This window comes from Nuphar pumila, chromosome 8, assembly GCF_984573655.1.
Source record: "Nuphar pumila chromosome 8, dmNupPumi1.hap1.1, whole genome shotgun sequence".
NCBI classification, from domain to species: Eukaryota; Viridiplantae; Streptophyta; class Magnoliopsida; order Nymphaeales; family Nymphaeaceae; genus Nuphar; species Nuphar pumila.
In genome coordinates, this window is record NC_143256.1 from 54,104,606 (window position 1) to 54,118,980 (window position 14,375).

Here is a 14,375-nt window from a genome sequence, read left to right on the forward strand (position 1 = left end):
TTCAAAATTTTAGCACTGATGCTTTTCTTTAAGGAAGTTATCTATTTCTCTGATATGAGAAGTAGAAGAAATATTCTTAATTTCATAAAAGCAAGTAATGAGAAGATATTGATAAAGGAATTTTGCATGAGAAAAGATGATTTCTGGCAACTTTGGCAGTTTTGATATCTAGGTGTTTACCACGATGATCTTTTTGCACTCTTTTTGAGTCATTGAACTTTCTCGATTTTTCTCATCATCCTTCATTTGGATGTGTCCTGACTTTTCTCTCTTTTTCGGGGAAGGGTACGTCACAAACTCCTTCATCTTGGAGATGTTTGTGATCATCGCAAAATTTTTCCTCTCTTGTGGTTTCTCTCTCTTCCTTCTCTTTTCCTTTTCTAACCTTTATTTTCCTCCTTTTTGAAGGGAGAAAAATAAAAGAGAGAAAAGAAGAGAGAAGAGAAAAGAAAGAAAGAGAGAGAGAAGAGGAACTCTTTTGCGGGTTTTCACTTGACCTTGATTTGAAAGATATTTAGCAAATAACTCGCCTCCGTTTTGAAAATTTGCGGGAAAAAGATGGAGAGACGGGATTCGCTCGTCGGTACGAGGTTCGACCGTTCCTGGCGCCTTTACCAGGGGTAATCGAACCAAGGATCGAATCTATGCTTTTTGCTTTGCCTAAATATAATCTAAGAATTTATTCTAACTCTAAATGCACAAAGAATCATGCTTGTGCAATGCGAGGATGTATGCTCTTTTCAAAGATGTTTTGGAAATTTCCAAGTATTCTGAGATGAACTTGGTAAGGGAATGAAGAAATGTTTGAATTTAACTTAGAACTTGAGATAGATCAGAGAAGTTCTAAATTTTCAGAGTTGGGAAATAAATATTGATTTTGAAGAGAAAGATTTGAAGCTTTGAAATGAAAGAAAATGGAATTTCAAAGTCAGAAATGGACTTTGATTTTAATCATGGATTTAGGAGAAGAAGATGAAATTTGAAAATGTAATCTTAAGATTTGAAATCAGGACAGGCTTGAGAGATTCAAATGATATATAGAAAGTAGAAATGGATTCAGACGAGATCTGAAAATGGAATTGGATTTGAAATCTAGAATTTAGGAATGGAATTGGATCTTAAAATGGATTTAAAATTTGAAATCTGAGATCCGATGTAAATTTGGGTTCTGGATCCTAAGATAGATTTGGATCTGAAGTCTGAGATCCAATGTAGAGTTGGACTTTGGATCCTAAGATGGATTTAGATCTTGAAGTCTGAGATCCAATATAGAGTTGGACTCTGGATCCTAAGATGGATTTGGATCTGAAATCTAATATCCAAAGTGAAACTGAAGTCTGGATCCTAAAGAGGAATTGGATCTGAAATCTAAGATCCAAAGTGAAACTGAAGTCTGGATCCTAAAGAGGAATTGGATCTGAAGTCTAAGATCCAAAGGTAGAGTTGGATTCTGGATCCTAAAAGGGGGGGATTGGATCTGAAGTCTGAGATCCGATAAGAATGTTGAATCCAGGATCCTAAAATGGATTTGGAATTGTTGAATTTCCAAGTTTTGGATCGAACTTGGAAAATGAAATTTAAAATTTGAATCTTGAATATACAAATGAATTTCAAAGTCAAATTAGACCTTGAATTTTTGAAGTTTTGAATTTGAAATTTAGAAGATGAAGGGAATCTCAAAGTTAAATTGAACTTTGGATTTGATTTGGAGTATTTGAATTTGGAATTTAGAAGATGAATCAAGAGTCTCAAGGTTAAAATTGAACTTTGATTTTGATTGGAGTATTTGAATATAAATGAATTTTGGAATTTCAAAGTCAAATTGAACTTCAAAATCTGATTTGAATTTGAATATAAAATGAATTTGAAATCTCAAAGTTAAATTGAACTTTGAGATTGAAAATGAAATTGAATTTAAAAATGATAAGAATTGAAGATAGATTGAGGAAGATATTTATATCACTTGGAATTTTTGAAAAAGGAATTTTGAAAATATGATGCAGTTCTATCCTAAATGATGAATGAATTTAAATTTTTGAAATTGGATTTTGAAAAGCTATTCCATTCTTTAAATGAGTTAAAATAAGATTGAAGATATAATACATCCTTGACTATGGTCATTGAATGTATTATATAATAATCTATATTTAATCTCAGGTGAAGAATGAAACACATTTGGTGCTTTTATAGAATTTAAAATGAAATTAACTCTCAATATACCCTGACTATGGCCATTGGTATATATTTTGAATTAATTTTAAGTTAAATTCTGATAAAAGAAGAAAATATTTAAGGAAATATGATGAATTTTGAAATGGATCCAGTGTGGATCCAATGTTTATTTCGTAAAAGATAAAAATCCTAAGTCTTGTTTACATCCCGACTATGGCCGTTGATGTAAATCATCAACTTAGGACTAATTCACCTCTTACGAAATGATGCACGTGCCATTCGTGTTCCCATTTGTGAATTTTTGAAAAATAAAGGAGAAAATATGAGAACAAGTGATTCATAATGTTTATAATGCTCATTCATTCTATCTAAAACAGGAAATGTAAATTCTCATTAATATCTAACTATTACAATACATGAAATTGAATTTACAGCTTCAAATAATGACCTTTTCCATATATTCCCCTGCAAAACAACTAGATTAGCACCATGTAAATATATAAGGATATGCAAATACACATGCTTATGCCTATTCTAATGGAGGATATATATGCAAAATGCTATTCTCATGTTTAAATCTAAAATTCATATAGAAAGCCCTGCGTTAAGGGGAAAATATGCATGTGAATATGATGGAGATTTATATGGCAAAGGCATATGCAATGCTTTAAGCTAAATGAAAAAAATGTATATATCTGCCTGAGGTTAAGGAAATCCTATATGGGAAAGGCATATACAATGGGTTAGACTAAATGAAAGTCTATATTTGTCTACCCAAGGCCCTACATATATTTATGGATGAGATGCAATGGACAAAGTGCAAGATATGTTATATACACATGAAATGACATAGTGAACTTGTGGAGGGCAAGAAGGTGATGACAGTGTGATATGCAAGAGAAGATGCAACAGTGTATGAATGGTAGATGAAAATAGTGCAGAGAGTAAAGTATATAGGTAGTGATATGCAGATGTTCATTGGAGGGTAAGCTATGAAATGGAAGACTATATATATATATATATATAAAAGGAATGACTTGGATACAGGTTGATCCAAACATCACAGTTTTCTCCAATTGACCGAATCTTATCCCAGCTTCATTGAGTCACAAAATATGAATGAAGCAAATGGGGATGGACATGATTGCTTCAGCAATACCCAGCATTGCTGAAGGTAAATGAATATTGCAGCAATGCCTGGCATTGCTGCAAGTGTTTGTGGTGTTGGAATATGGAAATGTAGCCAGGTGAGGAAGTTGGGAGTTATTGATGAAGGCAGCTGGGGTGCAGGAGAGTGTAGCTGAAGCTTGATGTAGGTAGCGGGGTGATGGTAAGTTTGTGCACATGTGGGCAGTAAATAGTGAAGTGAAGATTAATACTGTGAGTTGGTGGGCAATGGATGAAAATGGTGGCTGGAGATCGGTGATTTGTATGGAAATGTGAATGCTGCACTGAAGGGTACAGGTGTGACAAGAATGTGTTACGAGTGCTGAACAAAGGTGACACAGATGGGGCTTGTTACAGTACTGTTGCAATGTGATGGCAACATACTGAAGATGAAGAAGTGTAACAACGGCTGGAGATTACACTGCAATAGACATACAGTGAAATGCTATGTATCTATGCTTCTGTGTGGCTATGAAGACCAATGAGAAACGCAGATGCTGGGCATATATAAGAAGGAAATTAAGAGTATTGATTATGTTGAACATGCAGGAATTGCTGAAGGCCGACACAGAATATACGGGGAAGACATTGTACCATGGCAGTGAACATGTATGCAAGATAATGAAAGGCAATTGCTATTGAAAAGTAAAATACTGTATACGTGACGTTGAGCTAGAATGTCATACACTCAGGTGTGAAAGAAAAAAAAAGAAAAAATGAAGGTTCGCAAGAAATTAGACATCACAACAAAATATAAGCATAGATAATCAATGAATTTAGGCAGCAAATGAAAATGCACATGAATGTTAAACAGAGAATACCCAAAGGTATATATAATTTTTTTTTTTTTTACTGCCAAAATATAATTTTTTTTTTTAATGTAAATGTCACCCAACCACCGATTAGAAATGTATGTCAGCCAGCTACAAATCGATTTCCATGACTGAATCCTTCAGCAATTTATTTTCATATGAATTGATTCTCGAAAAGCAATATGACAACCAGTAGGTGACAAATTCTACATAGACTCCTGTTTATCATGTTTTCTGTGTTATTCCTTGGTAATATGTAAGTGATGTCATTGGGCTGGATACTCATGTGAAGGTAATGCGCAATTAAAAATAGATTAAAGCATATGAATAGAATGTTGATATAGACACCTATGCTGATGAATATCTACAGTCATTAGCTAGTATTTCACAAATAACTCATCAAAGGCAGGGCCTAGCATCAGTTGACGCTTAACTTAATCCTAAACAAGTCGACCTCTATTGTTTCAGATATACAGAACCTCTGCCAGTAGATGCAGAATCTTTGTGGCCCCATAGTGAGATGAATGTGAATCTCACCGACTTGATCATCTATATAGATTAGAGCTAAGTTTTCCTCCTAACTTCTGAGATTTCAAATGATCAAGGTTGTGTTAGCTAATTTTATATCAGAGAATATTCTAAAAACCAGACAACCAAAGCCACATGGATCGACAGTTTATGGTGGAGCGTTTCTGATCGTCATCCATGCAGATTCAACTAATTCCAATTCATATTATGGACCAACCATCGTTCCTATTGCAATATGGGATTGGTAGGGGATTCATTGCTCTCATCAAATCCAGACAATACCTCCAATGCATGAGGCTCTTATTCTGGAACTGATGTCATATACTGCCACGAATCGACTGCCAATCACTGTTCACAAGGCTAGCAAATCTAGCCAATCGATGCCAAGAAGACGTAAAGAGACAACCCATATAAGAATTTGCAGAAAACTAAATCACTCAGATGCATGGTTACAACTGTGAACGAAAAGGATATATTATGCCGGCTCTAAACGACCAAATCATAATGGGGAAATGACGGAAGAATCAACTGAATCAATAAATCACCAAAATCTGAAGAAGTGCGTGGAATACAAAGATGGATGATAAAGAAAAACAGAAAATGATGGTACTATCATACAAATAGAAACAAGATACAAGAGACATTGAGCAAACAAAATCAACAACTAAGATTGATAAATTTAAATGGGAATGTAATGTCCAGGTGGGACATCGCCAATTGTTCCTGTTAGATGTTATTCCAGATGTGGAGAAACCACCAATCAAGGCATGGTTGAAGCAAATATTGTGATACATAGAGAATGAAATCCAGGCGGATTTTACAGAGAATTGAAAAGGAGAATGCTAAATAGCAGATATCGATGTAAAAAAAAAAGGAATGGTAAATAATTAGTTTACAGGGATACCAAAAAAATGTCAGAATAATGCTTATTCTTGTTCATATCGCATTGAGGCAGGGTGTTCAGCTATAAGCAGATCGCCCATGCCATGGATGCTTAAGAGAGGAGAAAAGGGAGAAGAAACGAGGAGCAACAACTGAAACAGAGCAATGTAAAAAAAAAAATAATAATAATAATAATAACAAAAGCAAATGAAAAACCCTCGTTTATACTATAACAGAGTGTAAACGTGATTTATGATGAGATCCGAAGGTTATAAGTTCGTGTTTATGCCATGGCAAGGCATAAACGCATGCTTACAAAAAAAAAAAAATGTTTACAAAGAAAAGAGGAAGTAAAAAGAGAGAGGATTGGCTGCTTACTTGTAGAGGATAAATGAAGTGGAGAATCGCAGACCCTTCAGGAAAAAAAAAACCCTTGATGCCTTTGGTGAAGGATGGATGCCTGCTTATATAGGCAACGAGAGAGGGGGGGGGGGGGGGGGTTCGTTCAGGATGGGCTGGACCAAATCGTCCGGTGGATCGACGAATCGCTTCTGTAATAGATGCTTTAGATGAAGACTTGATGCTGAAATCAATGAATCTTTTACAGTTGATTATTCCTTCCGCCAATGGGGAGGACCAGGAAGAGGAGACGATGGGAAGGGACGAGGGAAGAAGGTTTTGCAGAGGGATTGTGGGTGTCGATAATGGATGCCAATGGGTTAACCCTCTATCCATTCTCCCCTCACTTTGCGCCTCTTTTATAGAGAGAGGAGGAAAAGTCTGGAAGAAAGGAGGTTCTTGTTGGAGATTGACGGGTGAGGACGAGGCGAGGGCGATCGATGGCCATGGGATGGAGGACGCTGAAGGATAATTCGAGAAGGGGATTCTGTTGGGAATCAAGGGTCACCCGTGGAAGGTGATGATCGGAGGGTCGACCCCTTTTGGAAGGATCGAGAAGAAGCTTCTGTTAGAGATGAAGGGTGGAGGAAGGGGAAGACCTGCGATGTTGAAGCGATGGAGAAGGGTAAATGAAGATCGAAGGGTTCGAGCACATGGGGGTCTGTGGGTGGATGGAGGGAGAAGGCCAGAGAGGGTTTCGGTGATGGTTCTGGAAGGAAGGGGGGTTTTCAAAAACTTATTTTTTTCTTTTTTTCTATATATATATATATTTTTTGTTCTTTTCTTCATTTTCTGGTTTTTTTGTTATTTTTGGAAATAAGATTCTAAACCTAAGCAGTATGAGAGATGAAACTAATTTTTTTACATTTTTTGATAAAAATTTACAAAAGAGAAGTTTTTGAAAGTTTGGGTTTGATTTCTTCAGAAAATGGGTTTTGGACCCAAGTTTTCGAGAAAATATTTGAGTTTTAAACCTCGAATTGAGAAATATAATTCGATGGATCCAAACGGATACCGGACGAAGTGTCTGAGCTTTTCAAAAGTTATTTTGGTAATTTTTAGAAATTGATTAAAAAATTGGATAATGAAGCTCAGATTTGGATTTTGATCTAGATCCGGATCCGAAATTGAGTCAGATATGTAAAATGAATTTAATTTCAGAAAAAATTGAGAAATAAAATGGAATTTAGATTAGAAACTGACTCAATTACCCAGAAAATGGGGGAAAAGGGCAAAAAGGAGATATTTACAACATTTTGAAGAATTTGGGGTGTTCACAATGTTCCGATCCTTCTTTTATCTCAAAGATTCTATTGATGACATTGGCTCAAAAGGTCTTTAGATGATAGCAGAAATCAAATATCTTTTAGGGTTTGTCGGTAGGTTCATCGCACTCGCCTTCATCTCGACGGTGATCTGAACTTTCCCTGGAAGGATCCTTCACAAACTCCTTCATCTCAGAGATGATTCAAATTTTCTTTAGCCCCGGGGGTCTGCTCGCATATTCGTCTTCATATTGACGATAGTTGAGAGATCCCTTTTGCGGATATTTGATTGCAACTTTAAACGAATGAGAAGATATGAGTCGAGTGGATTCTTTCTATAGCTCAAGATATTTCCACTGCCTAATTGCTAGAAAGTCATTTTAAAACATGCGCCATAGCCAAGATCAATATCAATTCGCTTCTGGCTTTTCAACGTCATTGAAGATTTCTTTCATTGAGGACATTTCTTACATCCTTTTGGTTGATCAACAGGAAAAGATTTGAATTTTACCTCTTTTTCGCAAAAAGTTTCACCTTGTTGAAAAGAAATACTAGAGGTACTCTGAGGTGATTCTTTTGTGCAATGAAATATTAGAATCAACACATTTTTAGCAGATTGGCAAGGTTTTCGAGAATCCTTTGTGAAATAATAACTCAATATAGATTTTGATACATCCTTTAGCTGAAATTTTGGAAGAAATAACATGAAGATATTAGGCTTTATCACACAACATTGGCTCAACAAGGACTCAACCTAAGAGCCGTAAAGAATATTGGATCCGTAGGGATTCATCCTACAGATTGAAATTTTGAAAAATGAAGTTTAATTTAATAGAAATTCAACCTAAGAATTTTGCAAAAGAATTTGTGGCTAATAAGAATTTATCTATAGACTGAATTTTCGAAGAACGAATTTGGTTCAATAGGATTTCAACCTAAAAACAGCAAAAGAAATATGGATCAGTAGAAATTCAACCTACAAATTGGATTTTTGAAAAATGAATTTTGGTTTAATAGGAATTCAACAGAAGAATATAGATTAGTAGGAATTCAGCCTACAAAAAATGAATTTTGTTCAATAGGAATTTAACCTAAGAATTGCAAAGGAATATAGGTCAGTAGGACTTCATTTTTTAGATAGATTCTTTTGAAAAATGAATTTTTGGTTCAATAGGAATTCAACCTAAGAACCGCCAAAGAATACACATTAGTAGGAATTCAAACTACAGATTTACTTTTTGAAGAATGAATATGGTTCGATAGGAATTCAGCCTAAGAATCGTAAAAGAACATGGGTTAGTAGGAATTCAACCTACAGATTAAAATTTGGAAAAACGAATTCTGGTTTAATAGGAGTTTAACCTAAGAACTGCAAAAGAATATAGATTGGTAGGTTTTCAACCTACAGGTTTACTTTTTGAAAGATGAATGCGGTTCGATAGGAATTCAACCTAAGAACCGTGAAAAGAATATAGATTAGTAGAAATTCATCCTACAGATTGACTTATGGATGGTCTGAAGGGGATTCAAAATGAGAACTGTGAATTAGTAGGAATTCAACCAAAATATCGCAGATCAATAGGGGCTCAAGCTAAAGATCAACTGGAAGAAAGGGGCCTAAAGGATTTCAACCTAAGGACTGCGAATTAGTAGGACTTCAACCTAAAGCTCGCTGATCAGTAGAGGTTCAACCTAAAGATCGAAAGAAATGGTCCTAAGGGATTCAAACCTAAGGACTTCGGATCAGTAGGACTTCAACCTAAAGCTCGCTGATCAGTAGGGGTTCAACCTAAAGATCGAAAGAAATGGTCCTAAAGGATTTCAACCTAAGGACTGCGAATCAGTAGGACTTCAACCTAAAGCTCGCTAATCAGTAGGGGTTCAGCCTAAAGATCAAAAGAAATGGTCCTAAAGGATTTCAACCTAAGGACTGCGAATCAGTAGGGCTTCAACATAAGGCTCGCTGATCAGTAGGGGTTCAGCCTAAAGATCGAAAGAAATGGTCCTAAAGGATTTCAACCTAAGGACTGCGAATAAGTAGGACTTCAACCTAAAGCTCGCGGATCAGTAGGGGTTCAGCCTAAAGATCGAAGGGAGAAATGGTCCTAAAGGATTTCAACCTAAGGACTTGCAAATCAGTAGGACTTCAACCTAAAGTTCATTGATCAGTAGGAGTTCAGCCTAAAAATCGACGGAAGAAATGGTCCTAAAGGATTTCAACCTAAGGACTGCGAATCAGTAGGTGATGTCTTCTTTATAATCGTTGTAATTTTGAAAAGATTTTTATATGAAAAACTTGTGAAAACCAGACATCAAATAATAAAAACCGGTTCTCACTAGTGGATGAGACCGGGTCGAACTCAGGGAACGGGAATATGTTGTATTCAAACACAGCAGTCTAAACTATTCTTTATTGCCGAATTTATTGAAGTGTAAAATGTTCAGAAAAGTAAAAACAACTAGCTATTACAACAAATGAATACCCTTCGCAGAGGGCGTAAAGTGCAATATTTACAAACCCAATTAAAATTCCTAATTCTAAAAATAAAAGCAAAAATTCTTCTATTCTTGCACTTCGTGTGTCGTGTAATCACTTCCGCTCCACTCCTGTGCGATCCTGCACAAATCAAAAGGACACGAGCAGTACAAGAGAAAGAAGTAGAAAATATACTAAACAGAACATACTAATTAACTAATTGCTAATACTAAAAAAAAACTAAAATATAGCATGAAAGAAATCTACATTACAAACAAAGATATGCTAATCAGTCAACTAAGCTAATTACAAAACAATTAACAACGAACTCATTACTTAACTAATCACTTAACTAATTTGATTAAAACAGTTAGCAACAACAATTTCAACAATGAAAAATCATAGTTAAATCATCCAACATACTTTGTATTTCAAGCATCCAAATCACATTGAAAATCAAACTCTCAAGTTGCAAACATCCACCGAATTTTCAAATGAATGTAATCTGTCTTTCTTAGGGAATTTCAGACTATAGGATTTAACTATTCATAACCGGCTGGAATAGATCCAGTTCTTCAATCACTGCTGGAATTCAATCACCATTTACAGCTCAACATTACAAAGATCAACTACATTAACTTCAATGGATGGCTATCAGAAGTCAGTGGCAGCCAACAGAGATCTGTCAAGCACAATCTTCAATCTAATTTCAAACAGTCGGTCACTAAAAAAAACAATCAGAGAAAAAAAATCAGTCACCGGAAAAACATTCCAGTAATCAAACTAATTACAAATCAGTTTCTCTAACACTCACATTGAAATCAATTTTTTCCAATACTCATTTGAATTTTTAAACAACACTCACATTTACCAGAAACTTCAATAAAATTGGTTTGAAATAACACTCGTGAAATGAAATTTAATTCCAAATAAAGCAGAGGATAACAATCGTGAAATACATTTCACGGTGGCTCAAGAATGAAACCACCGGATTCACCTCTTCACGGTAATCGTGAAGTTGTTCCAGTTAAATCAGGAGATTCTGGCAAGAGGAGTTCATTCAGGCAGAAGCATCACCGGATTAGTATTCCGACAGACTGGATTTCAATCCAGACCTCCTCTGATCGGTCGATATTAGAGAATCTATCGATGGATTTAGGCGTTACAAAGAGGATTCCGACAAAAGAACAACAGAAGAATCACCGGAAGAGGCATTGGCAGATTCCGACAGAATTTTTTTTAGTCTTGCAGATCTAGAATCTCACGGCAGGCTGAGGAGAAATTCCGGCGGCTGAAGCAAGAAATTCCGGCAATGTCATCTGGTCGATCTATATAAAAAAAAAACACAGGTCCGGCAGATCCTATTCCAACAGAGGCAATTGATCCAAACTTCTGATCGATTTAGCATTCAGATCCAATTCATTTTGAAAACAATAATCGATATGAGTAATAATAGTTCAATCGTATTTCTTCATTTCTTTGCTGGAAACAGTAAACACTTCAATAAAGCAATTTTGATCGATTTAAACCTTTGATTGACCAGACTTCATATAGTCGATCCATCCGATCTGGCTATTTAATCATCCGATTTCAATTACTAGTTGATCAGATGATCAACTAGTCTTTTCCAAAACCATCAGATGATCAAATTCCAACTATTAACCTCTGCTAATGTTTATGCTGAGGCTTTTGCAAAAAACTGAATTGCTGCTACTACTACTTTGCAGAAATGATGCTAGATCTTAAAGTACTTACTCTACTATTAATGAAAAACTAATTACTTCAGAAATTAAAAGATGAAAAGAAAACACATGAATGCTATGTAATATCTTGTTTTTCAGGTAGCATATATTACATAGCATTCATGTGTTTTCTTTTCATCTTTTAATTTCTGAAGTAGTGGTTCAACCTAAAGATCAAAAAGAAATGGTCCTAAAGGATTTCAACCTAAGGACTGCGAATCAGTAGGACTTCAACCTAAAGCTCGCTGATCAGTAGGGGTTCATCCTAAAGATCAACTGGAAGAAAGGGTCCTAAAGGATTTCAACCTAAGGACTGCGAATCAGTAGGACTTCAACCTAAAGCTCGCTGATCAGTAGGGGTTCAGCCTAAAGATCGAAAGAAATGGTCCTAAAGGATTTCAACCTACGGACTGCGAATCAGTAGGGGTTCAACCTAAAGATCAAAAGAAATGGTCCTAAATGATTTCATCCTAAGGATTGCGAATCAGTAGGGCTTCAACCTAAGGCTCCCTGATCAGTAAGGGCTCAGCCTAAAGATCGAAAGAAATGGTCCTAAAGGATTTCAAGCTAAGGATTGTGAATCAGTAGGACTTCAACCTAAAGCTCGCAGATCAGTAGGGGTTCAGCCTAAAGATCGAAAGAAAAGGTCCTAAAGGATTTCAACCTAAGGACTGCGAATCAATAGGAGTTCAGCCTAAAGATAGCTGATCAGTAGGAGTTCAGCGTAAAGATCGATTGGGTTAAGAAGAAATTTTGGTTTAAGAAGGGATTTAATCTATGAGTCATATTGGTTTGACAGAGGTTCAACCTATGGGCTTTTGATTCTATAGGAATTCAACCTAAAGATCTCAATTTGAGAATAAAGGATTCAACTTGTGGATTAAAATAGACCATCAGAGTTAAGCTCTATGTGGCCTGATTTTCAGGATCAACCCCTTATCCTGAATGGGGAAGAAATAAGATTTGCGAAGAACTGACGAGAAAAGATAGAAATTTATGGAAGATTTGACTAAAGAGGAGAATCAAGGAAATTTTATGGGAATCATTTTTATAAAAGAATTCTCACAGGTAGCATTGTTGCTTCTATGAGTGGTCTCAGGATTTATCCCTTATCCTGAAAGGGAAAGAAATAAAATTTCAACAAGAATTGATAAAAGGCTTGATAAAGAATCAAAAGAATCAAAAGAATCAGCAAAGCTTGAAAAATTTGATAAAGAAGAGATTTGGCAGAGATTAATGAAGCTTTAAAAAGATAAAAGAAAGACATTCAGGGCTATCCCTTATCCTGAAGCAAGAAGGACCTCGTAAGATGAGGTTTCGGGTTTATCCCTTAACTTGAAGGGGAAAAGAAGAAGGAAAAAGAAATACCTCATGGAAAAGAGGCATCAGGTTTATCCCTTAACCTGAAAGGGGTATTTTTGAAATAAGAATCAAGTAGAATTAATAAAATGGATGAACAATTAATAAAAATGAATAAAAATTGATAAAACTGATAAAGATGGAGAAACAAAAGGTTGATAAAAGTTGAGAAAAAGAGTTTGATCCTGCCTGCATGTGGGATCTTTAAAATGAGAGAAGAAGATGAGAAAATTATTTTTGGAAAGAAAGATTATCTGCGAGAGCTGATCTTTAAAAGGGGATCATTCACGAGAGATCATCATGAGGGTTAATTTTTTGAAGCAATGATTTGAAAACCAATTTTTTAGAAAATATGATCAACACGAAGGTTGATCTTTGAAATGTAATGATTTGAAATCAATTTTTAGAAAATATGATCAACACAAGGGTTGATCTTTGAATGCAATGGTTTGAAAACCAAATTTCAGAAAAATATGATCAACGCAAGGGTTGATCTTTGAATGCAATGGTTCGAAAACCAATATGATCAACACAAGGGTTGATCTTTGAAATGCAATGGTTCAAAAACCAAATTTTTAGAAAATATGATCAACACAAGGGTTGATCTTTGAAATGCAATGGTTTGAAAACCAAATCTTTAAAAAATATGATCAACACAAGGGTTGATCTTTGAAATGCAATGGTTCGAAAACCAAATTTTTAGAAAATATGATCAACACAAGGGTTGATCTTTGAATGCAATGATTCGAAATCAATTTTTAGAAAATATGATCAACACGAGGGTTGATCTTTGAATGCAATGATTTGAAATCAATATGATCAACACAAGGGTTGATCTTTTGAAGTGCAATGGTTCGAAAAACCAAATTTTTGGAAAAGATGATCAACACGAGGGTTGATCTTTGAAAAAGGTTTGGACTAAAATATGAAAAAAGTTCATGATTTTTGAAAACCCTCATAGGTAATATCATTTCTCTCATGAATGATGTCAGGATTGTCCCGCATTTTTTAAAAGAATAGGAATTTGATGACAACAGAATATTTTGAAGTGCAAATGAAAATTTAAACAATAAAAGATGCCTCAATACTAAGAAAAGAAATAAGAATTGAACCTCAAAGATAGGAAGGAAATTGACATTTCATTTATAAGCAAAATTGATAGCAAAGACCAAAATATTTACAGGTATTTTTGACCAAAAGGTCACAAGAGACTCAGGCTGACTTGCCCTTACAGGATGGTTTGGTAAAGAAAAGGGAGGATAACAGAAAAGGCTCTAGTATCATCGGCTTTTTGAATGATCTGGAGAAAGGCTATGTCCGGACAGCGGGCTGCTCTTCAGTTTTCTCTTCTATCAGAAGGTGTTTATCGATGCAGTCCTGGACGATATTTTTCAGAATGAAACAGTGCTCTGTGTCGTGCCCCACTACTTGGTGATACTTGCAGAACTGTTCCTTGAAACTGCCCAAGACTACTGAAGGACCGACAGCTTTTGGCAGACGAATCATATTCTTTGTGAGCATATATTCCAGAACCTCATCGAGTGTCTGCTCCAAAGGGGTGAATTCACGGTCA